Here is a 13,057-nt window from a genome sequence, read left to right as displayed (position 1 = left end):
GAGATCAGGCAACACGCAGAACAAGCCAAGGAACACACAGATAAAGCAGTTGAAGAAATTAAAAAGGTAATTCAAGAATATAATGAAAAATTTAATATGCTGCAAGAATCCACAGAGAGACAGCAATCAGAAGCTCAGAAGATTAACAATAAAATTACAGAAGTAGGCAACTCAACAGAAAGTCAGAGGAGCAGAACTGGGCAAGTGGAAGGCAGAACTGGTGAGCCTGCAGATAAAGCACTTGGTACAAATATATTTGAAGAAAAATCAGATAAAAGAATTTTAAAAAATGAAGAAATCTTAAGAATCATGTGGGACTCTATCAAGAGAAATCACCTATGAGTGACCGGAGTACCAGAACAGGGAGGGACAACAGAAAATACAGAGAGAACTGTTGAAGACTTGTTGGCAGAAAACTTCCCTGATATCATGAAAGATGAGAAGATATCTATCCAAGATGCTCATCGAACTCCACATAAGGTAAATTCTAAAAGAAAGTCAACAAGACATATTATAATCAAACTCACAAAACCAAAGATAAAGAGAGAATTTTAAGAGCAGCTAGGGATAAACAAAAAGTCACCTACAAAGAAGAGTTAATAAGAATGAACTTGGACTATTCTGCAGAAACCATGCAGGCAAGAAGGCAATGGGATGACTTATATAAACCATTGAAGGAAAAAAATTCCCAGCCAAGAATCATATATCCAGCAAAACTGTCTCTCAAATATGAAGGTGAAATTAGGACATTTCCAGATAAACAGGAGTTTAGGGAATTCGTAAAAACCAAACCAAGACTACAAGAAATACTGAAGGGAGTTCTTTGGTTAGAAGATCAATAATATCAGGTTTCAACCCAAGTCTAGAACAATGGACAGAGCAATCAGAGGTCAATCCAAACAGGGAAATCACAAAAATAAATCAAAATTAGAAAAACACTCAAAACAGGGAAAGAGTGGTGTTATTATGTAAAAGAAGACAACATTAAAACAATAAAGAGGGACTGAGAAATGCAGTCATAGATCTTTCATATGGAGAGGAAGACAAGGTAATATAAAGAGATAAAAGTTAGGTTTAAACTTAGAAAAATAGGTGTAAATATCAAGGTAACCACAAAGGAGAAAAACTATCCTACTCACCAAAATAAAATACAAGAAAAAAATAGAGACTCAGCAGAAACAGAATCAACAATAACGAAGAAGAGGAAAAGACAATATATAAACTACTCAGCACAAAAAATTAACTGGGAAAAAGAAACTGTCAACAACACACAAAAAAAGACAAAATGACAGCACTAAATTCATACCTATCTATAATTATGCTGAGTGTAAATGGATTAAATACACCAATAAAGAGACAGAGAGTGGCAGAATGGATTAAAAAAGCACGATCTGTGTATATGCTGCCTACAACAGACACACCTTAGACTTAGAGAGACAAAGAAACTAAAACTCAAAGCGTGGAAAAAAATATATCGGGCAAGCAATAATCAGAAAAGAACAGGAGTGGCAGTATTAATTTCTGACAAAATAGACTTTAAAGTTAAATCCACCAAAAATGACAAGGAAGGACACTATATAATTACCAAAGGGACAATATACCAGGAGGATATAACCATATTAAAATATTTGTGCACTCAATGACAGGGCTGCAAGATGCATAAAAAAAGACTCTAACAGCACTGAAAAGTGAGATAGACAGCACCCCAATTATAGTAGGAGACTTCAACACACTACTTTCAGTGCAGGACAGGACATCCAGAAAGAAGTTCAATAAAGGCACGGAAGATCTAACTGCCACAATCAACCAACTTGGTCACAGACATATACAGAACACTCCACCGAACAACAACCAAGCATACTTTCTATTGTAGTGCACATGAAACGTTCTCTAGAATAGACCACACATTAGGTCATAAAGCAAGCCTTAGCAGAATCCAAAACATCGAAATATTACAAAGCATCTTCTCTGACCATAAGGCCATAAAAGCAGAAACCAAATACAGAAAAAAGCAAGGAAAAGAAATCAAACACTTGGAAACTCAACAATACCCTGCTGAACAATGACTGGGTTATGGAAGACATTAAGGATGGAATAAAGAGAAAAGACTGAAAAGGTAACCAAAAACTCCCAACAGAAAAAAAGCCCTGGTCCGGACCTCTTCACTGCAGAGTTCTCCCAAACTTTCAGAGAAGAGTTAACGCCACTACAACTAAAGGTATTACAGAGCATAGAAAAGACCGGAATACTCCCAAACTCATTCTATGAAGCCAGCATATCCCTGATACCAAAACCAGGTAAAGACACCACAAAAAAAGAAAATTACAGACCTATACCCTCATGAACTTACATGCAAAAATCCTCAACAAAATTCTAGCCAATAGAATTCAACAATATATCAAAAAAAAATAATTCCATGACGAAGTGGAATTCATACCAGGTTCGCTATGAGTCGGAATCGACTCGATGGCACTGGGTTTGGTTTAATTTATACAGGGATGGTTCAACATTAGAAAAACAATTAATGTAATCCATTGTATAAATAAGACAAAAGACAAGAATCACATGATTTTATCAATTGATATAGAAGAGGCATTTGACAAAGTTAACACCCATTCATGATAAAAACTCTCAGCAAAATAGGAATAGAAGGAAAATTCCTCAACATAATAAAGGGCACTTATACAAAGCCAACAGCCGTCATGCTAAATGGAGAGCATCTGAAACCATTCCCCTTGAGGTTGGGAACCAGACAAGGATGTCCTTTATCACCACTCTTATTCAACATTTTGCTGGAGGTCCTAGCCAGACAATCAGGCTAGATAAAGAAATAAAGGGCATCCAGATTGGTATGGAAGAAGTAAAAGTATCTCCATTTGCAGATGACATGATCTTATACACAGAAAACCCTAAAGAATCCTCAAGAAAATTACTGAAACTAATAGAAGAGTTCACCAGAGTATCAAGATACAAGATAAACATACAAAAATCAGTTGGATTCCTCTACACCAACAAAAAGAACATTGAGGAGGAAATCACCAAATCAATACCATTTACAGTAGCCCCCAAGAAGAGAAAATACTTAGGAATAAATCTTACCAGAGATGTAAAAGACATATACAAAAAATACTACAAAACACTATGACAAGAAACCAAAAGAGACCTACCTAAGTGAAATAACATACCTTGCTCATGGATAGAAAGGCTTAACATTGTGAAAATGTCTATTCTACCAAAAGCCATCTATACATATAATGCACTTCCAATCCAAATACCAATGTCATATTTTAAGGGGATAGAGAAACAAATCACTAATTTCATATGGAAGGGAAAGAACCCCCGGATAAGCAAAGCATTACTGAAAAAGAAGAAGAAAGTGGGAGGCCTCACTCTACCTGATTTCAGAACCTATTATACAGCCACAGTAGTCAAAACAGCCTGGTACTGGTACAACAACAGATACATAGACCAATGGAACAGAATTGAGAATCCAGACATAAATCCATCCACATATAAGCAGCGGATATTTGACAAAGGCCCAAAGTCAGTTAAATGGGGAAAAGACAGTCTCTTTAACAAATGGTGCTGGCATAACTAGATATCAATCTACAAAAAAAATGGAACAAGACCCATACCTCAGAGCATGCACAAAGACTAACTCAAAATGGATCAAAGACCTAAATATAAAATCTAAAATGATAAAGATCATGGAAGAAAAAATAGGGACAACACTAGGAGCCCTAATATATGGCATAAACAGTATATAAAACATTACTAACATTGCAGAAGAAAAACTAGATAACTTGGAGCTCCTAAAAATCAAACACCTATGCTCATCCAAAGACTTCATAAAAAGAGTAAAAAGATAGCCTACAGACTAGGAAAAAGTTTTTAGCTACGACATTTCCAATCAGCCCCTGATCTCTAAAATCTACATGATACTGCAAAAACTCAACAACAAAAAGACAAATAACCCAATTAAGTAATGGGCAAAGGATATGAACAATCACTTGACTAAAGAAGACATTCAAGTAGCTAACAGATACATGAGGAAATGCTCACCATCATTAGCCATTACAGAAATGCAAAAAAGAACTACAATGAGATTCCATCTCACTCCAACAAGGCTGGCATTAATTCAAAAGCACAAAATAATAAATGTTGGAGAGGCTTCGGAGAGATTGGAACTCTTATACACTGCCGATGGGAATGTAAAATGGTACAACCACTTTGGAAATCAATTTGGCGTTTCCTTAAAAAACTAGAAATAGAACTACCATACGATCCTGCATCCCACTCCTTGGAATATATCCAAGAGAATTAAGAGCCTTTACACAAACAGATATATGCACACCCATGTTTATTACAGCACTGTTTACAACAGCAAAAAGATGGAAGCAACCAAGGTGCCTGTCAATGGATGAATGGATAAATTATGGTATATTCACACAATGGAATACTATGCATTGAAAAAGAACAATGATGAATCCACGAAACATTTCATAACATGGAGGAATCTGGAAGGTATTATGCTGAGTGAAATTAGTTGCAGAAGGGCAAATATTGTATAAGACTACTATTGTAATAACTGGAGAAATAATTTAAACAGAGAAGAAAATATTCTTTGATGGTTATGAGAGGGGGAGGGAGAGGGGTTTTCACTAATTAGATAGTAGATAAGAATTATTTTAGGTGAAGAGTAAGATAACACACAATATAGGCAAGGTAAGCACAACTGTACTAAACTAAAAGCAAAGAAGTTTCCTAAATAAACTGAACGCTTTGAAGGCCAGAGTAGCAGGGGCAGGTGTTTAGGGACCATGGTTTCAGGGGACATCTAAGTCAATATTAAGAAAACATTCTGCATCCCACTTTGGAGAGTGGTTTCTGCGGTCTCAAACGCTAGCAAGTGGCCATCTAAGATGCATCAATGGGTCTCAACCCACCTGGAGCAAAGGAGAATGAAGAACACCAAAGACACAAGGTAATTATGAGCCCAAGAGACAAAAAGGACCACATAAACCAGAGACTGCATCGGTCTGAGACCAGAAGAGCTAGATGGTGCCCGGCTACAACCGATGACTGCCCTGAAAGGGAGCACAACGTTGAGCCCCTGAGGGAGAAGAAGAGCAATGGGATGCAGACCCCAAATTCTCGTAAAGAGACCAGACTTAATGGTCTGACTGAGACTAGAAGGACCCCGGAGGTCGCAGTCCCCAGACCTGTTAGCCCAAGACAGGAGCCATTCCCAAAGCCAGCTCTTCAGACAAGGATTGGACTGGACTATGGGATAGAAAATGATACTGGTGAAGAACAAGTTTCTTGGATCAAGTAGACACATGAGACTATGTTGGCATCTCCTGTCCGCAGGGGAGATGAGAGGGCAGAGGGAGTCAGAAGCTGGCCAAATGCACAGGAAAATAGAGAGTGAAGGGAAGGAGTGTGCTGTCTTACTAAGGGGAGTGCAATTAGGAGTATATAGCAAGGAGTATACAAATTTTTATATGAGCGACTCACTTGTAAACTTTCACTTAAAGCACAATAAAAATTAGAAAAAAAAAAAGGATATATACTGCAAAACAGCATGGAGGCAGTGTCTGACCTCTTCTAACTTCACAAGGGGGAAGAAGAATCAAGATCAATAGCCTAAGGCTGATTCCTATGAGGTGGAGGTCAGACATGCCTCCTCTCTCCTCCATCTTTACCAATTCTGACACCAACCATCACTCCCACAGCACTCTTGATAATTCATTGTAGTGGCCACACAGAACTCACAGACAATACTCATGATTATGGGGTTTATTAAGGGAATAACAGGTTCAGGAATGCTCAGAATACAGTTCTTCCATCACGATAGTCTCTTCCCTGCTATGTTCACAGGAACGCCTCTCCGTGGCTCTCGGCCTCTGGCCCGCTCCGGCAAGTGTTACAAAGGTCTTTAGCTCTGCTAAGTGCCCAGAGGTATCCCACCCCACTGGAGTGCCTTGGGTATGACTGAAAAACCCAGATAGGGGTCTCACTCAGCTTTCCTGCTCCGGTGGGCCGGGAAGCCCAATGCACAGTCTCCTGCCATTGTTTCCTGTCTTCTGTATACACATCTCTCTCTCCACCCTCGAAATGACTCTCTTTTAAGCCTAACCCAATGCTGCCGAGTCAATTCCAGCTCATAGCGACCCTATTTTAAGCCTAGCAGATGGCAAAACTGACCAATCCCCCTGGTGGGCCACAATTACCTTATTTGCACCATCCCACCCAATCACTTGGGTGAGAGTTACAAGGCCATGGCAAGAAAGGCCGCACAAAAGTGATCCATCACACCGCATATAAAGAGGCATGAATAAACACATTTTTAGACATGACTGATAGGTACACTCACCCCAAAAAGACAACCGTTGAAAATATGGAGTATTCCAGAAGGCAAAATATGATTTCAAAGCACTGAGATATAATAATAATAGCAATAACAGGAGGAGAAGGAGAAAAAGTTAATTGTTGAGTGTTTATAATATGCGGACACCATTCCAAGAACTTTATGCCATTAGCTCTCAATCCTCACAATGAGCTCGTGAGGTAGGTATTATTATTTTCCTCTGATGACAAAACTGAAGAACAGAAAGGTGGAGTAGGTTGCCCTGACAGCACGGAGCAGAATTTGGAGGCTGTCTAGCTCCAAAACCCATGCTCTTGACATCACACAGTTACGCAAGGTGCAATTTGTTTTCACTTTCAATCCAAGATTACCCGTACAAGATTGAATTTACTTCACGAAAGAAAATAAACAAAGGTCCCTTAATGCTTTGCCCTTTACCCTGTTTCCAGGCCCAGAGAGCTAAAATCTCTCCTTCCAACCCACATCCTGTGGACCTCTGGCGTAATAAAACGCGAGACCAAACCTGGTCCACTATGGCTCTAAAACACTCATTTGCTATTATCTATCTTTAATGGCTCCATCCAACCTACTCTCTCAATCCAATTTCCTCTTGAATACACTTAATAGCTTCTTTGTGAATGAATCCTATTAGCAGCATTTATTCATTTCTTCTGAAAACCACATGTTTACATGTAGGAAAATAGGATGTCAGAGTATTATATTACATTTATTTCATAAAACACACATCTTCTCTTGAAAAAAAATTGTCTAGTTTATCCAGGTATGCTTTAAAAGTTATACTATCAAAAAGCTGAGTAATATGTTTATAATAAATAAAGCAGTAAGAACAGAAATATTTCTTACCTAAGTATCTCTAAAGGGTCTTTCCATAGATCAATTATTAGCTCATTCCAAAAGCACTTGCTACTTTATTTATCAGCATGTGGTTCAAAAACCATCCACATAAGAATCACCTGGGGGCACCTGTTAACAATATAGATTCCCAGGCCCTGCCTGAGACCTAATCAGCTCTAATGTCTGAGGGAGGAAATCTCCGAGGGAGGAAATCTCCATAATTCCCAAGCATCCCAGATAAGTCTTACAGATCCTAAAGTTGGAGAACCACTACCTGAGAACCTTCTGTGCGCCAAATAGGACAGAGATGTGTGCAGAGATTATCACAGTCCCTTAATAGGTGGTCTCCATGTGTCTACCCTTGTCCCCATGCCCACATATTAAAATTCTCAACACAACAGAAGGATCCTTTTTAAAGCATAAATCAGAGGTTATGTCACCCCACTGAGCCAGTCTCTCCAAGGGCTTCACGTCTCCCTCAATAGTCACAAGCCCTGAATGATCTCCCCCTTTATCTTTATTACTTATTTCCTACCACTCTCCTCTTCCCTCCACTCTGGCCACCAGGCTACCTTGCCACTGCTCCCCATACCTTGCCTGCCTGCTGCAGAGCCTTCACACTGAGTGCCCTCTGCCTGGACTGCTCTACTGCAAATATCTGCATGACCAGTTCTTTCACTTCCTTGGAGGTCTTGCTCCACAACTGCCTTGAAAGTGAAGGCCTGTCCTGCCTACCCTATCAAGACACCCCCCATCCTCTTTCCTGACTTACTTTATCCTCTTTAGCACATATCACTAACATACTTGGTAGTTGCTTCTTTATCTTGCTAATTGTCTATTACATGTTGTCATAAATTGAATTGTGTCCCCCCAAAATATCCATCAACATGGCTGGGCCATGATTCCCAGTATTGTGTGATTGTCAAACATTTTGTCATCTGATGTGATTTTCCTATGTGTTGTAAATCCTATCTCTATGACGTGGATGAGATGGGATTAGTGGCAGTTATGTTAATGAGGCAGAGCTCAATCTACAAGATTGGATTGTGTCTTGAGCCAATCTCTTTTGAGATACAAAAGAGAGATGCAAACAGAGAGACATAGGGACCCCATACCATCAAGAAAGCAGTGTCAGCTGCTGAGCATGTCCTTCGAACCTGGGGTTCCTGCGCAGAGAAGGTCCTAGACCAATGGAAGATTGATGACAAGGACCTTCCTCCAGAGCCAACAGAGAGAAATAAACCTTTCCCTGAAGCTGGTACCCTGAATTCAGACTTCTAGTCTGCTAGACTGTGAGAGAATAGACTTCTCTTTGTTAAAGCCATCCATTTATGGTATTTCTCTTATAGCAGCACTAGATATCTAAGATACCTGTTAAAACCAAAAAAAAAAAAAAACAAACCCGTTGCTGTCGAGTCCATTTTGTGACTCACAGTGACCCTACAGGACAGAGTAAAACTGCCCCATAGGGTTTCCAAGGAGCAGCTGGTAGATTCAAACAGCCAGCCTTTTGGTTAACAGCTGAACATTTAACACTGTGTCACCAGGCCTCTGTACCTGTTATCCCTGCCCCCCCCCACAAAATATAAGCTCCAGGAAAAGAGAGGGTTGTTTTTTTTTTTTTTGTAAGGGGAGAGAGGGGTACAGGGGCTGGGTGGCTGTGGGCTTGGGCAGTGGGGTGGTGAGTGCTTAGAGGGGGTTGGGGGCTGTTTTGTATTTAAATGTATCCCACCTGGCACATAGCTGTGGCTGTGTGCCCTCCAGTTGACTCCAACTCATAGCAACCCTATCAGACAGACAGTAGAACTGCCCCATAGGGTTTCCTAGGCTGCAATCTTGGGACCAGATCACCAGGTCTTTTCTCCTGTGGAGCCGCTGGTGGGTTCAAATCACTAACCTTTCACTTAGCAGCCAGGAGCTTAAACACTGAGCCACCAGGGCTCCTTTGGCGCATACTACCCATTGCCATCGGATCGATTCCAACTCACAGCAACCCTACGGGACAGAGTAGAACTGTCCCATAGGTTTTCCAAGCAGCGACTGGTGAATTCGAACTGCTGACCTTTTGGTTAGCAGCTGAGCTCTTAACCACACAGTACCACCAGGTCAAAAGATGTATACTGGTTGAATAGATCATAAATGTTCTAATAAAGGTATTAATAGAGCGATGTAAGAATCCAGAGGAGAGAGCAACTAATTCCTCACGGGGCAGTTCACCTCTCCTCACAGCAGGTAACACACAAGCTGGGTTCTAAAGGAAGAATAGAGAACACCCTCTAAGAAAAGGACAAGTTTTGAAATGGCCACATTTGCTTATCTAAATGTCACCTTCAGCAAATAACACACGAAGGATGGCACACAGAGAAGGGAGAAATTGTGCCAATATCCCCCTCCCAGCCTTTGTGGGCAATTAGAAGCCAGGGAAAAGGATAACAGGAGAGTATCCCCTTTGTGGCTAGGCTAGGATAAAAGTAACTAAAGTGGTTCGTACGGTCGCTGAGGAATTTTCTTTTAATTTTTAGTCAATAGGGTTTTTCCACCCCCTCAAATATTCTTAACAAGATAACTAACTAGGCAAAAGCATTATTCAGAAATAAAATCCCATACTTACTACCTAGAAAGAGGCACTAGGTGGTGGCAGCCTCGCATTTATGAAGAGGGCATTGGAGGTTGTCAGGAAAGCGGTAAATGTGGTCGAGAAACTGGCCAAACACAGGGGAATGAGCCAATATGTAAACAGGGATATTGGTTCTCATTGTGGAAGAAAGTGCAGATATTTAAAAGGGAATGCTAGAATGAATGCCACGGTCTCAAACTGAAATTGGAGTATTCAGTATAAATTTATGGCTTTCAAGGTACATAGATACAGAAATAAGTATAAATGTAAATGTCGTATATATAAGTATAAAAAACAAATAAAGAAACATAGGGTGCTGATGAGTGGGCCTGAACTGCCAACCTTTAGGTTCATAGTCAATTGCAAACCATTTGCACCACCCAGGGACTTACACATAAGTATACATGTATACATGTGTGTATGTTTATTTGTACACATACACACACATATACACTCTCACCTACATACATATACACATAGTGATCTATAGCTTATTGTCACAATAGAAATGAGCACATCTAGTATCCAGATCTTGGCTTCTACATACCACGCTCAACCCTTTGGGGAAATGGCTGATTTCAGGGCTTGGGCAAGGAAAATATAAGATGAGCCCAAAACATCTTATTGCGTCAGAAAGTAAGGAAGTGATCAAAGAATGATGGCGACATGTCAAAAGGACACAGAGTTGAGCTTAGAGCTCCCACTGGCCAACTCTGAGAAAATTATAGCATCAAAACAATTACAGAAACATACTGTAACCTTTTCACAGAATTAACCTATTGAATAAAATAGGAATCCATAAATCCATGCCGATATAAGTATATAAATAAGTAACTGGGGAGATGAGAAAGCCCCACCTTACAGTAGAATAAAAAAAAAAAAAAGAGAGAGAATACCTACTTATAAATGCAGAAAGAATGGTGGCATTAGGTCCTCATACTTGGGAACCATCATAATAATAACTGCGTTGGGCAAGAAATATCAATGGAGTGAACTAGGGAGTGAAAGTGGGATGGGAAATGAGGTTTACATAGGTTTCTGTATCTCCTCACACAATATTTATTACAAAAAAAAATTGCTGTCAAGTGGATTCCGACTCACAGTGACTCTACAGGACAGACAGAGTACAAATGCCCGGTAGGGTTTCCAAGGAGCGGCTGGTGGATTCGAACTGCCAACCTTTTGGTTAACAACCAAGCTCTTCACTACTATGCCACCAGGGCTCCAATTTATTACAAAGGGGAAAAACAGCAACTTTACAGTGGAGTAATCTGGCGGTCATCACCTTAATAATCAAAGTTAGTTCTATCAGTAATTGGGAAAAATCAACATCGTGTGCCCCTCAAAAGAACTCAATGAGACAATCACAGTCTTTACTTCCGCGACAGTCCAGTCAAGAATTTATAGTCTGGGTCTAAACATGAAAAAACATCAGACAAACCCAGACAGAAGGATATTCTACCTAACAACTGGCCTATAATCTTCAAAACTGTCAAAGTCACGAAAGACAAGGAAAGACCCCAGAAGTCTTCCAGATTGAAGGAGACTAGACAAACAAGACAATTGAGTGTAGTAGGTGATCCTGAACGGGGACTCTTGGCTATGCAGGACATTATCAGGACAACTAGAAAAATGTGAATGTTGTCTATGGGTAAGGACGTATGGGAGTTCACTTTTAGTATTCTTAGAAGTAATTCTGAAATCGTTTCGAAAGAAAAAAAAAAAGGCTCAAACCCACTGAAGGAACTTGAAAAATGTGATGCACTGAATGTGAATAAAATGCCTACTGAATAAAATAGGAGGAAAAAGGGCAATTTCTTCCAAATGTTTCTATTCCCCTTGCTCCTCCACTCCTCCAATAAAAACTTTGGGCCTATAACATCTTGGCTTAGAGTCAGCCCAAATATGGCCATTTTTCTTTAAGTATAGCACAAATAACCCCCTGGACTACGGTGGAAACACAGCATTCAGCAGAACATCTGTCTGTGTAAACTCCGTAGTAAATGACATCTCTCTTCCCCCTACAGAGTAGAAGCTTGATCCCCACAAATTGCAGTAACTCAAAACATACTTTTTACATAAAAATAATGATGGGGTTGGAAAAAGGAAAATAAAACTTTGGACTGGATTGCTGTTGTGAGCCAAAGAGAATGATTAAACATAAAACAAGAAAGGGAGAAAAAAAAAAAAGCAATAGCACTAGGTTATAAAATAACAGACTGACATAGATTTTCTAAAACTGGAAGTTACAGACAAGATGCCTAGAATTTAGATGCCAGTATTAAAGACAAAACACTCTTCCAAGAGTGTATAGCTCCCCTGACAGGTCAAATCTCATTGCAACAAACACCACAGCCATAACAACCTCTGAGTAACCCAAAATGTGCCTCATTAATGACCTCCTTAACTCCAGCAATATTTAATCTCCAACAGTGTTGCCCACCTTAAACATAAAAGTACATACAAAATAAATACATTGATTGATTACTCAGCGCATTCATGTATTCACTCAATATATTGGCATTCATTGAGTGATCAGAAGTCCCTTGACCTCCCATAATAAAGTACCAAAAAAAAAAAAAAAAAAACCAAACCTGTCACCATCAAGTGGATCCCACCTCACAGTGACCCTGCAGGACAGAGCAGAACTGCCCCCATAGGGTTTCCAATGAGCGGCTGGTGGATTCGAACTGCTGATGTTTTAGTCAGAAGCCAAGCTCTTAACTACTGCACCACCAGGGCCCCTAATAAAGTACAAGGTTATCTAAAAAATACAGAAAAGAAACAATTATTCATATCCAACTTTTCTGGAATACATCTACATAACTGTATAACTGAAATCCTCAACAGGAACTGAAAGCATACTAGATACACCTAGTCCCAAGCTCCCTACTCTCCCCTGTACATGGGGTCCACCATGTTGCCCAGTACTGGTTTTACTTTCATTTGAATTTTCTTCCAATGTATTAAAATTGAGAAATTTCTCACTTTAAAAACATGTAGCTCCAGCTTCTCCTGGAAAATTGTTCAATCTGCCAACACAGGCACTCATTCCCTGAATAAGAGCCACTCCAACGTAGACAGGGCAGAAGCATGACTGACCACAGTACCACACTCTCTATCACTCCTGATCACATTCCCAGCACTTACTCTCAATGGCTTGTTTTCCGCCTGACCCCTATTAGCGTAAGAATCTGCAACTCCAGCTTTTCAAA

At 39.9% G+C, this 13,057-nt stretch overlaps 1 protein-coding gene across 1 annotated transcript in view; it reads right to left on the bottom strand.

The window, feature by feature from the left end:
* Nucleotides 1-13,057, bottom strand: part of TSPAN5 (tetraspanin 5) — a 205,086-nt gene that overhangs the window by 156,997 nt on the left and 35,032 nt on the right. The gene's annotated exons all lie outside the window — the stretch shown is intronic.

Source organism: Loxodonta africana, chromosome 5 (genome assembly GCF_030014295.1).
Source record: "Loxodonta africana isolate mLoxAfr1 chromosome 5, mLoxAfr1.hap2, whole genome shotgun sequence".
NCBI lineage: Eukaryota > Metazoa > Chordata > Mammalia > Proboscidea > Elephantidae > Loxodonta > Loxodonta africana.
Note: the sequence above shows the minus strand (reverse complement) of the source record. Positions and strands in the feature narration are given on the sequence as shown.